At 39.3% G+C, this 20,753-nt stretch overlaps 1 long non-coding RNA gene across 1 annotated transcript in view; it reads left to right on the top strand.

Annotated features, from left to right (window-relative positions):
* Positions 1–18,963, top strand: part of LOC147026513 (uncharacterized) — an 80,390-nt gene extending 61,427 nt beyond the window's left edge. The window contains exon 3 of the long non-coding RNA XR_015058376.1: positions 17,512–18,963. This is a non-coding gene — a long non-coding RNA (uncharacterized LOC147026513). The remainder of the gene's footprint in view (positions 1–17,511) is intronic.
* The last annotated feature ends 1,790 nt before the right edge of the window (positions 18,964–20,753 follow it).

Here is a 20,753-nt window from a genome sequence, read left to right as displayed (position 1 = left end):
CCCCTATCCATACACCCTCCTCATCAGGAAATCTGGTGGAGGAGATAGGTTAGTCGCTGACAACCCAACCATGAAACAGCTTGTTACAGATTTGCATGATACCTGCAGGAAGTCACTGGTTTAATCTGGCCTGCCCTGACAATCATCAAAATTTCAGCTTTCTACAGCACCTGTAAGGTACCAGAAGGGAGGGGACGAGAGACAATGGAGGGAAGGGAGAAGACAGATGGTATTGGGGTGGGGGCAGAGAGGACCGAGGGTAGGGAGGGGAGAGGATGAATGGGAGCAGAGAGGAGGGAGAGGATGGAGAGGTTTTGAGAGGAGCAGCGAGGATGGAGGAGAGTGGAGAGGACAGAGGGGAATAGAGAGGACGGAGGGGAGCGGAGATAACAGAGGGGAGCAGAGAGGATAGAGGAAAACGGAGAGAACAGAGAGGATAGAGGGCAGTGGAGAGGATGGTGGGGAGCAGAGATGAAGGAGGGGAGTGGAGAAGACTGAGGGGAGCAGAGAGGATGGCATGAAGGGAGGGGAGCAAAGAGAAAGGAGTGAAGGGAGGGGAGCGAAGAGGACGGAGTGATGGGAGTGGAGTGGAGAAGATGGAGGGAAGAGAGGCGAATGCAGAAGACTGAGGGAGGGGAGGGGATAGGAGAGGATGGAGGGAGGGGAAAGGAAGGAGGGTGGGGAGAGGAGCGGATGGAGGGAGGGCATAGGAGAGGATGGGGGGGGAGAGGAGAGGAGGGGAGAGGAGAGGAGTGGACAGAGGGAGTGGTGAGGAGAGGAGAGGACAGTAGATGATAAATGGGGTTTCTGGGACGCCCATTCAAATGAATTGGGGGAAAGGGAAAAACATTCTGACCCAAGCCCCAAAAGCCCAAAATAGGAGACTGATTTTCTCCCCACTTACCACTTCCCTCCCATACAAGCAAATGTAAAATTGAGACTGATTTTCTCCCCACCTATCCCCTTCCCTCACATACAAGCAAATGTAAAATTGAGACTGATTTTCTCCCCACCTATCCTCTTCCCTCACATACAAGCAAATGTAAAATTGAGACTATGAAAGATTGAGACTTTCTGATAAAAGCACTTCTTCCCCCCCCCCCCCAACATAATCAGAGTCCTTTTATATTTTCATTCCACTGAAAGAGCGAACCAACAAATATTTTCACATGTTCTACTTCAAGGAATAACTTAATTATCTTATAACAATCATTTCCATCGAGTATAATCACAAAGAATAACGTGGAACTTGGTTCTTGGTATAAGAGTCTTTGTTGAGCAGAAATGAAATGATAAACTTCTCTTTATGCTCTTATTTGACCACCTCCTGATCCATATATCATTTTGAGATTGTAATAAATTGTTTTTCCATTGTTCAATTGATACCCATCAAAGTTTTCAGTCCATTCAAGGATATTAATTTTTTTCTTTACATCCTCCAACTTCTTTGTAATTAAATTTATCCACTTATTTGTTTTATCTACTTTACCCCGCCTATTTCTTCAATAAGACTTATTTGATATTTCTCACATTTTTTATGTTTCCCATTTAAATATCAAGGCTGATTACATCTCCACTCTTTGATTTGGTTATTGCTTGGTTCTATCATTTATAAATCAGAAAGAAGATGGCGGTAGTCTGTTAAAATTCCCAACCCAATATCTTAACACATACGTATAACCATAAGGGAGACGATTGATTCCATTCTCTAAAATATATATTTTATCATCAAAAGCTCCTAATGCTTTCTTATTTATCTCTTCTGTGCATAATTGATGTATATAACTTCTTATTGTATTCATTTTTCTGTACTCTTCCTTCTTTAAGGTTAAACTGTTGTAATAATGTTTATAGTTTATGTTTCCTTGATTATATTTTTCTTTATTCCCGTTAGCTTCTTATCACAGCTTTTAATGTTATTATTATCAATATACATGAAAGCGTAAGACTTTGATCTCAATCCTATAAATTCACTCATGACATTCCCACCCAATTCATCGTTATACTTACCAATAACCTTTTTATTCTTTGATGAAAACAACACATCACCTGACTTATAATTACTTGTATCATATATATCAACATTAACAATCATATCCTCATATACATCACTTGTCTTAATTTCTAATATAAAACAATCTGTATCCATATATAACAATGATATATTATCCTTATACTTTGATTTTAAATTATTATAGTAATAGTCATACATTAACGACTTTGACAAGTCAAGAATTGTTGTTCCTATATAAATCGGTTTATCCATTCCAATACTCTCCTTTTTCTAATGAATAGCATAAAAGTTCTCCAAAAACACCTCCGCTCACTCAAAACTTGGTCTATGAATTAGCTTTGAAGCCTGTTTCCAAGATGAAGCAAGTCTTATGTTTTTTCGATTCCTAACATTTTCCATAGTCTTTCCAAATACAGCATTATTCATTAATTTATAAAAGTCCTTCTCAAAATCTGTTTTTGCTACTGTTCTCCTTTTTGTATTAAAATCAATATACTTCTTTAACCAATGACTTTGTATAAATTTCAAAATCCCATGAATTTTCCTCAACCTCAACCCAGCAGATAAATATTGTCTCAAGTTCCTTTGATGCAAAAAAAAAACTTTATTTATCATTTAATGTAGTAAGTAGTTTTTCTGAAGATTTACCTTTTATATTAATTGACTGTTGGTAATCACTTAACCATTCTTTTCTTGGACTTTCTTTATCAGGGGCATAAGATCAGTCTTTATGTTTGTGATGAAGTTCTTCTGGATATTTTAAATCAACCTCAAATATAATATCCAACTTCAGCTTCATCCAATTCTTTTTGAGAGGAGACACCAATGTCTTGTAAAACTTTTTCATAATGTTTTCCTTTAACCCATTTAAGTTTTCCTTGAGGTAAAGATTGAGACATAGCCCACCCATACAAATTGTTAGCATCATAATACATCAGGTAAGAGTTGTCCTCATTCTTATTATAATCAGGAAGATATTTGTTATTTGCTTTCACATATCTATTGGAACATACTTGAGATATTCCTCCTCTTTTAGCCTTCTCTATCATTAAAAGCATATCTATATCACGAATTAATTCCAAATTCTGTTTTGTCATTTTTAACTTAGCACTCCAAGCCAAACGCAGGGCTGTGTTATAGTGAGCGGGGTCCAATCCAGAAGAATTTTTTTTATGACAGACTGTTCTAAAAGTTTCAAACACAGCAGCCAATAAGAATGCATCAGTTTTCAGATACAAATCATGATATTCTCCAAGATTATTTATATTAAACTTCTCTCAAACCTTTTTAGCTTGTGTATAATCTCTATCAGAAATATGAGTTTTATTCAACTTGCTATAGAAACTTTCCCGTGAAGGAAGTTGTGTTTCTTTAAACTTCTCAAATGAATCCATGTAGACATACGGATATATTCCCTTTTGTGAAAAAGAGATCAATCTCTTCTTGATTTGAGAAATGTGATTTAAGATTCGGTAAGTTTTTAATATTTGATGCGAAGTTAGATAATGGACTTGCCATAAACTTGTATGTGTCAAGAAATCTGATATGGATTATGGGGGATGTATGAATTGTTTTTGTGAATGAGATTTATTTTTGATCTGTGTGAGGAATGGAAGAAATATCGCCATATGTCTTTGAAAGTAAATTTATAAATAGATGTGTCATAGTGAGCATTGTTGTGAAGAAAGGCAGGAAAAAAGTTTGGGGGCTTGTCATTAAGATTACAATGGGAATGAGCTGGACCTCTATATTTTCCAGTAAGATGACAATGATCCTGAACTTTGACCTCTCCCTCAATTTTCTCCTCACAAATATGACAGATACTGTTCTTTCTAAATTCCTTTTTCTCTCCCTTTGTTAATGACATTGGTTTATAGGTTTTAACCATTATTTCTCTTCATCTTATACAGACTTTTTCCAATCGTCTTACAAACTCCTCTGAGGCATCTCTTCTATAAAGTTCTAACTTGTTGTATTCATCACCAATGGATGATTTGATATAATAACAGAAACCACAAGGAGTATGTTTTTGATATTTATTTGTGTATGATTTACTTGGATTTGGAGAAACAGTATCTATCTTTTCAAGGATACTTTCAAAATCAGTATATATCACAAACTGATCTTTTATAGACTTGTTAAAATCTTTGAATGATATGTTTGAACCTGCTTTTGGGAAATTAATTATGGTTGATTTATGATTCCTTCAATATTTTGAATGTTGATTTAATCGTTCTTTTGTGCGCAAGGAGTTGAGACACCTCTTTCAAGGATACGTTTTACATTTTCTCTTATATAGTTGTGATTTGGTTAATCTTGATAAATTTTTGATGAAAGCGTAATGTGATTTTTCCTTTGAAGTAAAGTAGAGAAGGTCAATGTGTGTTTCATCATTTTTATAGTTGTTTGAAAATTTTAATATCTGAACTTTGTTTGTATCCGTTAATCCATATACATTAACAGATAGATTATTCATTTTCTCAAATTTTGGAATATCTCTCAATGACATTGGAAACTTTAAATCTTTAACATTTAATGTATTCTCGTATTTCTTATAATCTTCAACCCTTTCAGGTTTCCATTGTGGAGGATGTAAGTGAGCAAGAATAGACCATAGAAAACATTTATTATCTTTGTTTTGAATATTAACAACTGCTTTCTTAAGTTTTATCTCTTTTGGTAAATCAATATAAGAAGAAGCTTGAAGATGATCTGCTTTTAAGATGTGTATATCTAAAAAGAGTATTTTTGTAATAGCAAATCCACAACCTACTACAGTGTTATCAACATCTTGTTCTTTTCTCTGGAGTTCATCGTAAACATCACATCTTACAAAATCTTAAAATGAAGAGATAAAGTGAGGGTTTTTCCTCGTATAGGGAGTAGTTTCATCACCTTCTCTTACCATATTCAATTTTACTCCCATATAAAACTTAAAAGTTTTCATTTAGTGGGGCAACTTAGCATAACAATTGTGCATTTTGTGAGGAAAGCACCAAATTTGGCACACTAGTAGCCTAACATATTATGAACAGATTTGGATCTGGGGCCATCTCAAATTCAGCTGCTGATGGCTGTAGCAGCCATTTTCCACTGCCATCAAAAATTTTGAGATGGCCAAATTTCCAAATCTGTTCATAATATGATAGGCTACTCCTCAGCCAAATTTGGTGCTTTCCTTCACAAAATGCACAATTGTTATGCTATATTTAGCTAAATTGCCCCACTAATTTCACTTAATGTGTTTTTAATTATAGTATCAATACTTTGTTTAACTATATCAACAGCTTCAATGATTGAAGATGGTCCAGGGTCTTGAAAGCGAAACAATCTTATTTTTATATGTCCTTTAAATGCCCCATCAGTGTTTTCAATGGAGAATTTAGTGGCACCCTCCCTTTCTTCATTGTTCTTGTGTTTGCGTGATTGAAGGTGTTTATTATAAAAAATTTTTTTTAAAGAATATCATTATCACATCTATCACAATGTTTTGTTTCTTGGTCAAGTGGAGATATTTGTCTGAACAGATTGAATGTGTGTTTGTTGGTTTGAAGGTGTTTTTTATTACATTTATATTCATGATTACAAACATCCCAGTATATTGTATTCACCATATTTATATAACAAAACTTTGTTTAAAACAAAATTTTCTTGATTAAAATTCCGTTTAATTTATAGGCGAATCTGTGCTTAAAACCATTTTATCCTCCAACTTTTTTCACTTAATAAATACAACGTATCAAGACACAAAAGACAAGTTTCAATCAATCTCTTCAGTTGTAAAATATTCTGAGAAATATGTCGAGGATGTAAAATTGAATAAAGATAAATATAACAACTATTGGATAAAAAGAATTACGGTGAATAATATGAGTTCTTCAATTTCCTTCAGTGGAAGGGCTTTTCGTATATCTGGAAGAACATCAATTAAAGTAGCTCTGACAAAAGTTTCTCCTCTCCTTCTGGCAATATATTCAAAACTAGAAAAAGCAATGAAACAGGAAAAACTATCAAAAAAGAAAAACCTCATGGATGAAGCTTCAGAAAGAAAAGGTAAGACCATCTGTAATATGCAAGGAGAAATTTGTATTTTTTTCAACAACCCTAAAGATGTAAATCCTGATGAAATAAAGGATGTTAATGTATCAGGTGAAATGACATTTCATTAAATCGTAGTTAAGGACCATTTTAAAATTACCTTTAACATAAAAATGTCGTTGTTAAATCAGTTCATGAATAAAAGTATATAGATATAGATGGTAATGTTTTTTCTACTAATTAAATATGAGTCATTATTCAACTGAAGATTTTGAAGATTATGAGAGTGATGATTGTATCTCTGTTGGAACACAAGACAGTTATGATACTGAGAGTTTGTGTTCAAACAATAGTTATGAAAGTAGTTTTATAGATGATTGTGAAAGCACCAATGAAAGCACTGAAGATGAATTTTATTTGAAGTAAAGTTTTACTTTATACATATGAATAGTTTACTCGATTTTGAGTTTCATGAATTTTAGTTTACTAGATTTGAGATATGGTAGGCTATGATATGGTAAGTAGGTAGATATGGTAGGTAGATATGATATTTGAGATATCTCATCTACCTCCGAGATAGGTAGATTGAGATTTGAGATTAAAGTTTTATGGTAAGCTTTTGACAGAGGAGTCCGAAGTGAAGGCCCGCTGGGCCGGTTACTTTGAGCGGTTGTACCAGACTGATCCAACAGCTGTCGAGTTGGTTGTCAGGGGTGTTACAATCTTTGTTGCTGACCCTCCAATCAACTGTGGTCCACCTTCGCTTGTGGAAACACAGGCTGTGGTGAACCGGTTGAAATGGGGTAAAGCTCCAGGGATCTGTGGCATCCATGGTGAACTTCTCAAGGCTGGTGGAGATGCCACACTCGTGTCGTTGCATGCAGTTCTGTGCTCTGCCTGGAACATAGGCATCATCCCAACTGACTGGAAGAGGGGCCTTGTTGTCCCTCTCTGGAAAGGGAAGGGTAATCGCCAAGACTGCAAGAATGACCGAGGCATGACGCTGCTCTTAGTGCCGGGCAGGGTCTTTGCTCGGATAATTCTCGATAGGGTTCGCTACCATCTGCTTGAGCACCAGCCTCCAGAGCAGTCAAGCTTTACACCAAAGTTGTCAATGATTGACCGTATCCTTGCTTTCCATGTCCTCACGAATGCAGATGAATGTTGCGGCTTAAGTTGATCTCTGTAAAGCATTTGATTCAGTGAATCGGGATGCCCTCAGGAGGATTCTTGGTCTTCGTGGGGTGCCACCAAAACTGATCAATCTGATGTCTGAACTCTACTCTGGGACTGAGAATGCTGTGAGATGTGGTGGTGCCATCTCTGACTTATTTCCAGTTGTCACTGGAGTTCGTCAGGGGTGTGTACTGGCCCCCACACTTTTCAGCACTTGTATGGACTGGATTCTAGGGAGGATATCGGAGAGATCAAGCTGCGGTGCATCGTTTTGGAATGTCAAGATCTCTGACCTTGATTTCGCAGATGATGCAGTCATCTTTGCCGTGACCTTAGATATCCTTTCGGGAGGCCTCGAGGTGCTGAATGAGGAGTCGGAGCCACTGGGATTACGGGTTTCCTGGGTCAAAACTAAGATCCAGGCTTTCAATTACATCTTGGATGCTGCTGTCCTGTCTGTGCCTGTTCATGGTGAGCATGTTGAGGTCATGGAGAGATTTACTTATCTTGGCAGTGATATTCATGTCTCTGCAGGCTGTGAGTCAGAGGTCAATGGATGTATCGGTCAGGCCTGGGGAGTCATGGATTCACTGGATAAAGTGGTGTGGCACTGCTGGTACCTGTGTGGGAGGACGAAAGTCTGAGTCTTCAGGTCCTTGGTGCCTCCAGTCTTGCTCTATGGATGCGAGACTTGTACTCTGACCAAGGATCTGAGACGGAGACTTAATTCCTTTGGTACCGTGTCTCTTGGGATCCTTGGCTATCACTGGTCGGAATTTGTGTCCAACAAGCGGTTGCTGAGAGAGACTCAAATGAGATTTGTTACCTGCATAGTCCATGAGCGTCAGCTGCGGCTGTATGGACATGTGGCTCATTTTCCTGATGCTGATCCTGCTCACCAGATTCTCTCAGCGAGGGAGTCTCATGAGTGGAGGAGGCCAATGGGCCAACCACGTGCCTCGTGGTTGCAGCAGTTTGATCGGCATCTCAAGGAGATGGGGATGGGCTCGGCATCTGCCTGGGGGATGGCCAGACGGAGGCCCCTGGAATATCGGCGGATAGTGGATGCAGCAACGTGCTGCTCTGGCGCATGCTCCCATAGCTGACCTGACATCTTCGGTGTGTGGCTCAAAAAAGAGTGAATTCATCACCAAACACAAACGAGGGGGAGATATGCAAAACTTTTTATCAAGAAGTAAATTTACAACAACTGGAATACCAGGGGAATTACATCTACCAGGGTTTTCTTTCCATGGTCCACGAACAAACTTGAATAAAAATTAGATGACTCTGACAATCCTAAACCGTGGAGCAAACCTATCAATAGCGTTGATGAAGTGTGCATGAGGCATGGTATTGATCCTGGAAATCCCACAACGTTGGAAGAAAAACAGTAAGCGGATCGAGAAATGTTGTATAATTTATCTCTAATACAAAATCCAACCTTGAAGAAAAAGTTGATCGGTTCATCGTGAAGAAGATCATCAGTGCTAAGTTGAAATTTTGGCTTGGAAATTCAAAAAGTTATAGGTTCTAATGATATCATTAAGATTGAAGAGCAATTCACTGATGAATTACATAAACCAATTATCGCAAAGTTTCATAGAGGTAAGGTTTATTCTAAGGAAGTTGATTATATCTGGACCGCTGATTTAATTGAACTCAATTATGGTAATGGGTATAAGTATGCTTTAACCGTTATTGATTGGAGGAGTAGATATGCGTGGGTTTTTCCTTTGAAAAACAAAACAGGTAATACTCATGTTAACCTTTCAAAAGATATTTATTAAAAGTATGAGAAAACCGAAAAAATTGTGGACTGATGAGGGTGCAGAGTTCTACAACAAAACATTTATGAATTTTCTTAAAAATAACAACATTACATTAGACAGCACCTTTAATGAAGGAAAAGCGGTTGTTATTGTGCATTTTAATCGCACTTTAAAAGAGGACTATATAAAAAATTCACTCAACTCTGTTCTCAACAATGGTTATCTTTAATTCAGGACATTGTAGATAAGTACAATGACACGATTCATACCTCAACGAAAACGAAGCCATCAGAAACATTTACAAAATGAAAATATGAAAAAGAGATTAATGTCAGAAAGCGTAAATTCAAAGTTGGTGATATAGCAAGAATATACAGGTGGAAGCCTCATTTTGTAAAAAGTTATACCAAGCGATGGACAAATGAACTTTTTTAAATTGTTCATGTTGTCGGTACAGTTCCTTGGACTTACACATTATGTGATTTAAAGTGGGAAGAGATTTTAGGTTAATTTTATTCACAGGAATTACAAAAGACAAAGATAAATTGAAATTTTTTTTTTGTTTACTTCTTCACACAAGCCACATCCACACATGCCCCACCCACACAAACCCCACTCAGAAAAGCCACATCCACACAAGCCACATCCACACAAGCCACACTCACAAAAGCCACATCCACACAAGCCCCACACACATAAGCCGCACCTACATCCATCATATCCACATAATTAGTGATTAGTTTATTAGTTCCCACACACATGTTTATTTAATTTAAAAAATTAGCTCCACCCACACAAACCACATCCACACAAGCTCCACCCATACAAGCCTCACCCACACAAGTCCCACCTACCCACACAAGCTCCACCCACACAAGCCTCACCCACACAAGTCCCATCCACACAAGCCCCACCCACACACAAAAGCTTCACCCATACAAGCTCTACCCATACAAGCCCCACCCATACAAGCTCCACCCCCTTGTGTGCCCACACCTTTGACACACCCACACAAGCTCCACCCACACAAGCCCCACCCCCACAAGCCCCACCCACACAAGCCCCACCCCCCTGTGCACCCCACCCACCCACACAAGCCCCACCCATACAAGCTCCACCCACTCAAGCCCCACCCCCTGTGTGCCCCCACCTTTGACCCACTACCCCCCTCATCCCACCCCCCACCCTTCCCCACACACATGGGGAGGGGAGGGGAGAGGGATGAGGGGGGTGGTGGGTCGTTGGGGGAGAGCACCGACCCCCCAACCCCCCCCCCCCTTGCATCCCCTCTATTATTTTTTCATAATTCAAAATCAGATAATTATAAGGGAAGCATATATAATTAAACAAAAAAAACAACATTGAACAAAGTCTTCTTGCACAGCAGTCTTATGGTTTGTGATTTTGAAACTCGATCAACATATTCTGTTCAAAACAAAGAGGGAAGAACAATTAGGGTATATAAAGATGATTATATTATGATATTAATAAAATAATAAATATAACATTTACCTCCAGAAGATTGAGTGTCGTGTCAGATTCCTCCAGAAGATTAAGATGTGTGCTAGGTTCATCCAGACAGGTGTTTAAACTGAAAAAAATAATAATAAAAATAATAATGAGTCAACACTCAAGAGAGATATAGACAGAGACATAGAGACAGAGATAGAGACAGAGGGAGAGAGAGACAGAGAGAGACAAAGACAGAGACACATACACACACACACACACACACACACACACACACACACACACACACACACACACACACACACACACACACACACACACACACACACACACACACACACACACACACATATAAACACACATATACACACAGAGAGAGACAGAGGGATAATTTCTTACCTTTGACTCGACTCTTCAAGGTCAGAGGACGTGAGAGAATTTCTTGCCAGCAACAAAAATGTCATTCAATTCTCTTCTGAACGATCGGATGTCTTCAAGGAAGTCATTCATTTTTAGCCATTCATCGTGTAATTCAAAGGCCTCCTGTTCTGGATCAGTTATCAATGATGTTCTTATTGGGGACAGACTGTTAGAAAAAGACACAATAATTATTGGTTGTATAGTGATTTAATTCTGTATAAAAAAACAAATAATGAATGGGTTCAACAATCTCACCTCTCATCTTATGAAAACGATTGATCCGCAAGGTCAGAGTTCTCTTCTAAATACTCCATTCTCTGAATAAGACTCAAAATTCTCTGAATAAGAACGAAGTTCGCTTTGGTAATAAATAGCATCCTGCTGATGATGTAATGGGAGATTACACAACAATGGGTTTTTCAGAGTATGTCCCACATAGGAAATGACGGAATTTTTTTGGCTTGGTTCGGGTGAGGCAGCTTGGCTGACTCCAGACTGACTCATTTTAACACGAAAATGAAACAGCTTGCTTTGAATGATTTTGAGAAAAACCTACGTTTAAAAGTTGTTTTTGCTTGCTTTTAGCTAAACTTTGTTCCGTTAGTGTTCTGATGATTTAATATATAACCATGAGAGACATGGACACAGAATACTTCCTCATTTTCACAGCACGACTGTGCTCTTAAAGGCACTTCCCCATTTTACAGAGCCAAAGGAGGGATCGTGAACTTCCTTTTCTTTCGTGCTTGAAGAGATAAAGTGAATATACTCGATTGAAATGAATGTTATAGGAAAATTAAGTTACTCCCTAGAGTAGAACATGGGCAAATATTCATTGGTTCGCTCTTTGAGTGGAATGGAAATATAAAGGACTGTGATTATGTTGGGGGGAAGATGTGCTTTAATCAGTAAATCTCAATCTTTCATAGTCTCAATTTTACATTTGCTAGTATGGGAGGGAAGGGGATAGGTGGGGAGAAAATCAGTCTCCTATTTTGGGCTTTTGGGGCTTGGGTCAGAAAGTTTTTCCCTTTCCCCCCATTCATTTGAATGGGCGTCCCAGAAACCCCATTTATCATATACTGAGGACGGAGGAAAGGGACAGGAGAGGACAGAGGGATGGAAGAGGAGAGGATGGAGGGAGGGCAGAAGAGAGGAGAGAGTGGAGGGAGGGGTGAGGAGAGGAGAGATGGAGGGAGGGAAAAGGAGTGGACAGAGGGATGGGAGAGGAGAGGAGAGGACGGAGGGAGAGGATAGGAGAAGAGAGGATGGAGGTAGGGTGGAGGACAAGAGAGGAGGGAGGGGAGAGGAGAGGACGGTTGGTCTTTCACTATCATTTATATATCAACAACCTTCGACATTTGCACGTGGTACATGCTTTGGAGCCTCGTTGATGTGCATTTCTGTCTGCACTGTCGCTGATTATTCACCAATAAGCGATGAAACCGGTCTGGTAGATGAGGGGGTGTGTAGCATGGGGATTCTCATGTGTGCACTGTTTGTGAATGTCTTTATTGCAGTGGAAGAACTCTGAAAAGGGTTTGAAACAGCAAAGGGCTTTCCTTCGTAGCTTTTTTGGGGGGGGTTGTTTTATGCAGCCTCTTCGGCTTGAAGAGCATGGGAGGAGTGGATTTATCTATCTAATCCTAGCCACCTAGGTTTACTTGATTGGTTGATAGCTGATTGATTATTCCAGGTGAGAGTTGTGGGTGGGTCATTCTTTATTACATTCTTGTTGTTGTTGTTCGTCTTTCGGCTGCTTACCACAGCGGATCATCCGTTATGATCCGCATACTGATTTGGCATAGGTGTTACGCCGGATGCCCTTCCTGACGCAACCCTGGTCACCTCTTATGACACAGGGATAAGGATTGGGTTTCGCCAGGATTCCGGGCTGCCCTACACCCTCTCAGAGCACGGCCCTGCGCAGAGCTCCCGTCCTCAAGCGATTCACCAACCCAAGCCTCCGAGTAGCCGGATTACAGGCGCACGCCACTACGCCCGGTATCTCTTTTTACATATATATATATATATATATATGTATATATATATGTATATGTGTATATATATGTATATATATATGTATATGTGTATATATATATATATATATATATATATATGTATATATATAAATATATATATATATATATATATATATATATATATATATATGTTTGGAGCGGTTGGGATTATACATTTTAAAGTAGAAGAAGGCGCTTCCAACCAAAAGTACAAAACGAGATTGACTTCGCTAGTTTGAGCAATAGACTCTATTGTGCCCGATGAAGCCGGCTGTGATGCGGGCGAAACGTTGCCTGAGACCACGTCTGCTCTCACCTTTTTGCTCAAATTAGTGGAGTCGATGTAGTTTTTACTTTTGATTTGAAGCGTCTTCTTCTTATAATATATATGTATGTATATATATATATATATATATATATATATATATATATATATATATATATATATATATATATATATATATATATTGCATGTATGTATGTATCTATCGAAACATGTAGGTGTGATGAGGACTCTCCCAATCTCCATTGGGCATAGACCTACACTATGTACGGTCTTTGACATAGTCATTGGTTAGATATTTACTGGTATGCTATCCTGATGAGGGCAAATATGCCCGAAATCTGGATAGGTAGCTCCGTTTATCGTTTAACTGGTGTTGTCCATGCAATCTTCGTCTGTTTGACAGAGTCGCCAGGCCGAGGCTTCCAGGTTGGAGGTGTCACTTTGGTGTAGGACTATGTCCACTACAGATCATGGGAGTGCTTGTCACACTACACATGTTTCAATTTACCAGCCGATCACATCACGTGCCTTCCCGTTGAATGGTTTTCCATACTGGGAACCATCGTCTTGGTGGTAGACAGATGGTTGTTCTTTGCGAATTATGCAGTTTTACCGTGTGATACATAATCTGCGGCAATGCTCACCATAACAGTCAAGAGGTGCATCTGACGTTGAAACGATGAACGTGGTCATCATTGGTTGGATATTTATCGGTATGGCTTCCTGACGAGGGCAAACATGCTGGAAAGCTGGATAGGCGGCTCCGTTTGAATGTTTAACTGATGTTGACCAGGTAATCTTTGTCTGTTTGACATTTACCAGGCTGATGCCTTTGGGTTGTAGATGACACTTTGGTGTAGGACTAAATCCAATTGGGATCGGGGAGTGCTTGTCACACTCTACATGTTTCGATAGATATATGTATGTACATCCCCCTCCACCACACACCTCCATGGAGGTCACACACATATGTATATGGATAAGAAAGGAACATTACAGAGGTTTAAATGTTGATGGATGAAATAATTCCGAATAGTGATGAGAAAGGTTGATTATGGATGAAACAGCATCAGCATTTGGCCTTGTTTAAACTGTTTGGAGAAATTTTGTATCTTTCAACATTGTTGTCAAAGCTTTTGTTTCCAAATTATCCAAAATGAATGCTCTTCAGCCAAAGTGGTCTGGGGTCACTGTCAAGTTTTGCAACTCAACAACTCAAATTGCTGTAAAATGTCAAAGCCGAGCGGCATGGACCCACTCCTCTCACGATGGGGAGTTCGCAGAGCTGGGAGTCCCGAAAAGACTCCTAAATAATCGACCTTTGACAACAATGATAGCCTTTCTTGTTTAATTACTCCTGTTTAATTAAAGTAACAATGTGCAACCGAGCTTTGAATTATTTTGGGAATCTATTTTGGAAATTATAACAACCTCGCAACAGCACACCAGTGTGTTTTGACCTGTATTGTAGTGATGATGGACGAATAATACTTGTGATAATGTTTGCATGTGTTATTCATCAGAAAGGTGATTTTTCACACCCCTGCTTACTGGGTTAGTTGTCATACATAAACATGGGGAAGAGTTGATAACTAGTGGAGGTTGTGTATGGTAACCGAGTTAATTACTTTCAGACTCAGCTCATGAAAAGGAAAAAAAAAAAAAAAAGGAACTCACTGAGCACTGGAGGCACAACATTTTTAATGTTCATTATGCGTTTTTCTCCATTAAAATTCATTATGGTATTCAAGCCTTCATGTTTCTTTTGGTTATAATTAATGGGTTGATTATAGACGAGGTTCCTTTGGTATTTGAGTTGTACTGGGAGGGCTTCTCTTTGTGATGATTTTTGTTTTGCTTGTCTAGTCAACAGATTAACTTTGTTTTGAAATTGCTTGAATTTAGATTAGTTATCAGTTGAAGGTTTATGAAAGATTTTTTTATACAACCTCATTTTGCACTTGATCGATTTTGGCAGCCCATCAGTTCACCGGTGTCCAGTTTAATATCAAGTTTTGTTTTGGAATTACAAATTGGGAAACCTTTATCATACAAGTCTCATAATCTTAATATAAATGTATTATAAGCTATGTTGTGGTCTTCAAGTCTTCTTCTTCTTTCGGCTGCTCCCGTTAGGGGTCGCCACAGCGGATCATCCGTATGATCCGCATAGTGATTTGGCACATGTTTTACGCCGGATGCCCTTCCTGACGCAACCCTGGTCGCTTCTTACGACACAGGGATATGGTACACCTATTTTAACCGGGGTATACACCGGCCCAGTACACTGGTACTCATTTCCCCGACCTCGCAAGGATGACAGGCTGAGTCAACCCCCTGGTGTATTAATTCAGTGGCCCAACGGGGCTTGAACTCAGGACCTTTTGGATCCCAATCCGCTGCCCTAACCACTGCGCCAACACCAGGCTTAATGTTGTGGTCTTCAAGTGACAGTGAGTTATTGGAGTCTGCACCTTTTAAAAGCAGTAATTTGGAACACAGGTAAATGATCCGTTGTATCACAGGAAAGGTATGCCGTTGGTTGTTGGTAACTTGTATTGATTGATTAATATATTATCAATCACTGTTGCTATGGACCTCATGACATGGGTTGATCTATTAATTAAGGGGAGACAAAAGTTACTGAGCATTGAGTCAAGATAATATATTAAGTTGAGGTACTTGCATAATATTGAAGGAGGGTATATGTTATTAAATTGATTGACAGATTGGTCAATATTATATAATATGAATCATAAGCTAACTGTAAGGGGAAAATCAATATATGAAGGAAATCAACATGGTATTTGCATTACCATAATGCAGAAATCGAAAGAATGGTGAGACCAAACAACAATAATGAAATCAATTAATGGAATTTGGAATTGTTCCGTGCATTGTAATTTTATTTCTCTCACTGATTAGTAGCTGGTACTGGCCTAACTGTAATGTAAGTAAAATGCTTCCATATTTTGTGAAAAGACAAACAAAAAAGATAAACCAGAATTATTGCCTAGTACAGAAGGCAATAGAAAAATTAATGTTAAGTCTGTTAGAGTGTAAGAATTTTATTATTGAAAATCGTGTAATGACACCCGACAAGCAGCATGAAGCAATACTTATTTTATGTGTTTTCTGATTAGTTGGACAGGTGCGTGATTTTTCATGAAGTGGTACTTCTTGTACGTTTGCTTACCCATTTTCCATTTTCAATTTCAAAATTAAGCCTGGTGTTGGCTTAGTGGTGAGGGTGGTGGCTTGGGATCCTCAGGTCCTGAGTTCAAGCCCCGTTGGCTGCTGGATTAATACACCAGGTGGTTGAATCAGCCTGTCATCTTTCCAAGGTCGGCAAAATGAGTACCAGTGTGTACTGGTAGAGGGGCACCCCATCAGCAACACAGTCGTGCATCCAATAAATGATAGCTACCCCGGCAGCTAAGCTGCCATATGCAAGAAGAAGAGAAAGAGATTTCAAAATTTGCAACGAAGTCAGCAGGGTATTTGTAACACTGACTTGGCCTTTATGACCATCTTTCCACAGTACAGAAGTGCTAAGTTGTGTGTAAAAAAAAAAAAAAATGGCAGCTGCTTTTGAACTGCTTGTGAATGAAACTGTGGATAGTTTAGCAAATATGAATGTTGAAATGATTGCTAATGCAAAGGGTAACTGTGCAAAATCGAATCGCTTTGGATTTAGTATTTACTTAACAGGGGGGAGCCTGCCCTCTTATTGGGTTTGAATGTTGTACCTATATCTCAGACAAATTAGAACACATTGAAAATTAATGACGAAGAAGAAGCTAACTTTCATAATAATTATACAGATGATGGAATATTTTTCTTGAATAAAAGGAATCTTTGGAGTATGGTGAACATAATTGTTGATTTTTGTTGGTCATGTTATTTATTCTCATCGTACTTTTCAATCATGCTACTACAACATTGCCCTCACGAAAGGCTCCTTCACTGATTGCCTCATGCTTTGAAAGAGAAATGACCCCCTCTTTAATGGTACAAATTGAAGAGGCCTTTCGAGAATTGTGAAAATTGGAACCCTAATGAATACTGCCACCCTTTCTACATGCAAATAGCAAATGAGATGTTTTTGGGTATACATACAACCGAGATTTCTTTAGATATTAGCATGTCATTTAGGTGTGAAAAAAAGAAAGGTAAAATTCTGATATTACATGCAATGCAAGTGAAATGCTTCTATAAGAACCTGTCAGTCTTATTGAAATACATGGGCCCACTACGTTTTATTGATTAATTGAATTATAATAAGAGTTTAACCTCGATTTTGTTTGTTTTGAGGTGTTGAGAGCAGTTGAACTCTGCACAATATGATTTCGTCGAATGAAGCTTTGGAAGAACTTCGACCGAAAAGATTGGATGATGGGGAGAACCCAGATTTGGGTGGTTGGGCATTCAACACGTGATCATGATATGACCCCCTTCCTGAGAGATAAGATGAGCATGTAAGAAAAAAAAACATTGAAGAGAAGGTTAGACAAGTCAAACCCCAGCAAGGCAAAGACCTAACATCGCCATTGCATAGCGCCTGCCTGTCAGAGCAACCCCGACCACACTCTCAAAACCCTTGCTCAGCAGATACATTGTGAACTTGCTGTGAAAGCAAAATGCACAATGAAGGCCCTGAAGGTCCATACGGCAAGTCATCTGCAACTTGTGCCCAATGGTGTGGAGAGGCCGTGGGGCCATTGCGGCTGCCTCCAATGTGCATAGCTCACTTTGGCGAATCAAACCTGATTGCACGAACTGCTGCTACGAATTCTCAAATTCTGCTGGGACTGGATCTCTGGGTCACACATCTCGAGTCCTCTTCGTCTCCTTCAACCCAGTGTCATATGCAACCCAGTGACAGGCCCAAACTCGTACCTGCCAGGATGTACTTTCTTTGCAGCTCAAGGAGTGCCTAGACTGTGTTTCCCATTGGGTGCTGTTCTATTTACACCCTGACCCACTTCTCTTCTGGCCTCGAGTAGCACGCCTTTACAACTCGTGACAGCTGCTGACGAACAGGCTGTAAACTAGGCAGAAACACACTCTTTAACCTGACTGGGGTGCTATCAAGATGGCTGTTGTCTAGCACTCTTCTCCTATGAGCGCTCGCTGCCATTATTGTGGTGAATTTGTGTAAGGGATATCTTTTCTTCTTTAAGAACAAGGTATGGTGATCCTGTGTAATACAATTATGTAAATTTGTCCTGATAGGACAAAAGGGGAGGGGGGGATGTGGAAGGAAAATAATTATCTTCCTTTATTCTCAATTATATTCACTTGTTGCTTTCAATTGAACATAGTATAAAATAAGGTTTTACTTTTGTGCTGGAGTCAAATTGACTGTCAGTAAAATTACCATTTTCCCCGACAGTCTTTTGACATCCATAGTGATATAAATGAAAAAACAAGCAAAGTAGAATTCTATCTTACTATGAAAAAGGTCTTGCTCGCTGCACAGAAACAGGCTGGGTGTTTTGGGAATGCATGTTCAAAGTGATGACCTCATGTATCCCTCCACCCTCTCTCTCTGCCTCTTCTCCCCAAACTTATCATCCTTTCTTCAAGGGTAACACTGCAAACTTTCACCTTGTGCCTAACAGCCCTTCCCGTAGTTGAATTGCAAAATGTCTCACCCTCCCATTGTTTGGCTGTTAAACGAGTATAAGAGGGATTGCTTGGGGAAACTTGTTAGTTAAGATCATTTGAATGCTTCGTTGAATCATTGAATGTTCTGCCTCCATGTATACAAAATTAAAGATTCCCTTTTCTAATGTGATCCATCATGTAGAAATTGAGTTATTTTCCACCATAGTATTAAAAAAAAAACACCACCACCATGGTATAAAAAACACCACACAAGCATAGTATACAAAAACATCTCACCACCATAAAAAAACATCTTACTGCCATGGTATAAAAAAGTGCCTCCCTGCCATGGTATTAAAAACATGCCTCATCGCTATGGTATTAAAACATGCCTCACTGCCATGGTATAAAAAAAAACATGCCTCACCACCATGGTATAAAAAAACATGCCTCACCGCCATGGTATTAAAAACATGCCTCACCGCCATTGTATAAAAAACATCTCACTACCATGGTATAAAAAACATGCCTCCCTGCCATGGTATTAAAAACATGCCTCACCGCCATAGTATTAAAAACATGCCTCCCTGCCATGTTATAAAAAACATGCCTCACCGCCATGGTTTAAAAAACATGCCTCACCGCCATGGTATTAAAAACATGCCTCACCGCCATGGTTTAAAAAACATGCCTCACCACCATAGTATTAAAAACATGCCTCACCACCATGGTATTAAAAAACATGCCTCACCGCCATAGTATTAAAAACATGCCTCACCACCATAGTATTAAAAACATGCCTCACCACCATGGTATTAAAAAACATGCCTCACCGCCATGGTTTAAAAACATGCCTCACCGCCATGGTTTAAAAAACATGCCTCACCGCCATGGTATTAAAAACATGCCTCACCGCCATGGTTTAAAAACATGCCTCACCGCCATGGTATTAAAAACATGCCTCACCGCCATGGTTTAAAAACATGCCTCACCGCCATGGTATTAAAAAACATGCCTCACCACCATAGTATTAAAAACATGCCTCACCGCCATGGTTTAAAAACATGCCTCACCGCCATGGTTTAAAAAACATGCCTTACCGCCATGGTATTAAAAACATGCCTCACCGCCATGGTTTAAAAACATGCCTCACCGCCATGGTTTAAAAAACATGCCTCACCACCATAGTATTAAAAACATGCCTCACCGCCATGGTATTAAAAACATGCCTCACCGCCATGGTTTAAAAACATGCCTCACCGCCATGGTTTAAAAAACATGCCTCACCGCCATGGTATTAAAAACATGCCTCACCGCCATGGTATAAAAAAACATGCCTCACCACCATAGTATTAAAAACATGCCTCACCACCATGGTATTAAAAAACATGCCTCATCGCCATAGTATTAAAAACATGCCTCACCACCATGGTATTAAAAAACATGCCTCACCGCCATGGTTTAAAAAACATGCCTCACCACCATGGTATTAAAAAACATGCCTCACCGCCATAGTATTAAAAACATGCCTCACCACCATGGTATTAAAAAACATGCCTCACCGCCATGGTTTAAAAACATGCCTCACCGCCATGGTTTAAAAACATGCCTCATCGCCATGGTATTAAAAACATGCCTCACCGCCATGGTATTAAAAACATGCCTCACCGCCATGGTTTAAAAACATGCCTCACCGCCATGGTTTAAAAAACATGCCTCACCACCATGGTATTAAAAACATGCCTCACCACCATGGTATTAAAAACATGCCTCACCACCATGGTATTAAAAACATGCCTCACCACCATGGTATAAAAAGAAATCTCACTGCCATGGTTTAAAAACACCTCACTGCCATGGTACAAAAAAACACCACCATCATGGTATAAAATAATTCCTCACCGCCATGGTATAAATATAACCTCACTTCCACGTAATTGAAAACA

Source organism: Eptatretus burgeri, chromosome 5 (assembly GCF_056783735.1).
Source record: "Eptatretus burgeri isolate ZD-2024b chromosome 5, Ebu_testis_v1, whole genome shotgun sequence".
In the NCBI taxonomy this organism is placed as follows: Eukaryota; Metazoa; Chordata; class Myxini; order Myxiniformes; family Myxinidae; genus Eptatretus; species Eptatretus burgeri.
This window is presented reverse-complemented; position numbering and strand designations above follow the sequence as displayed.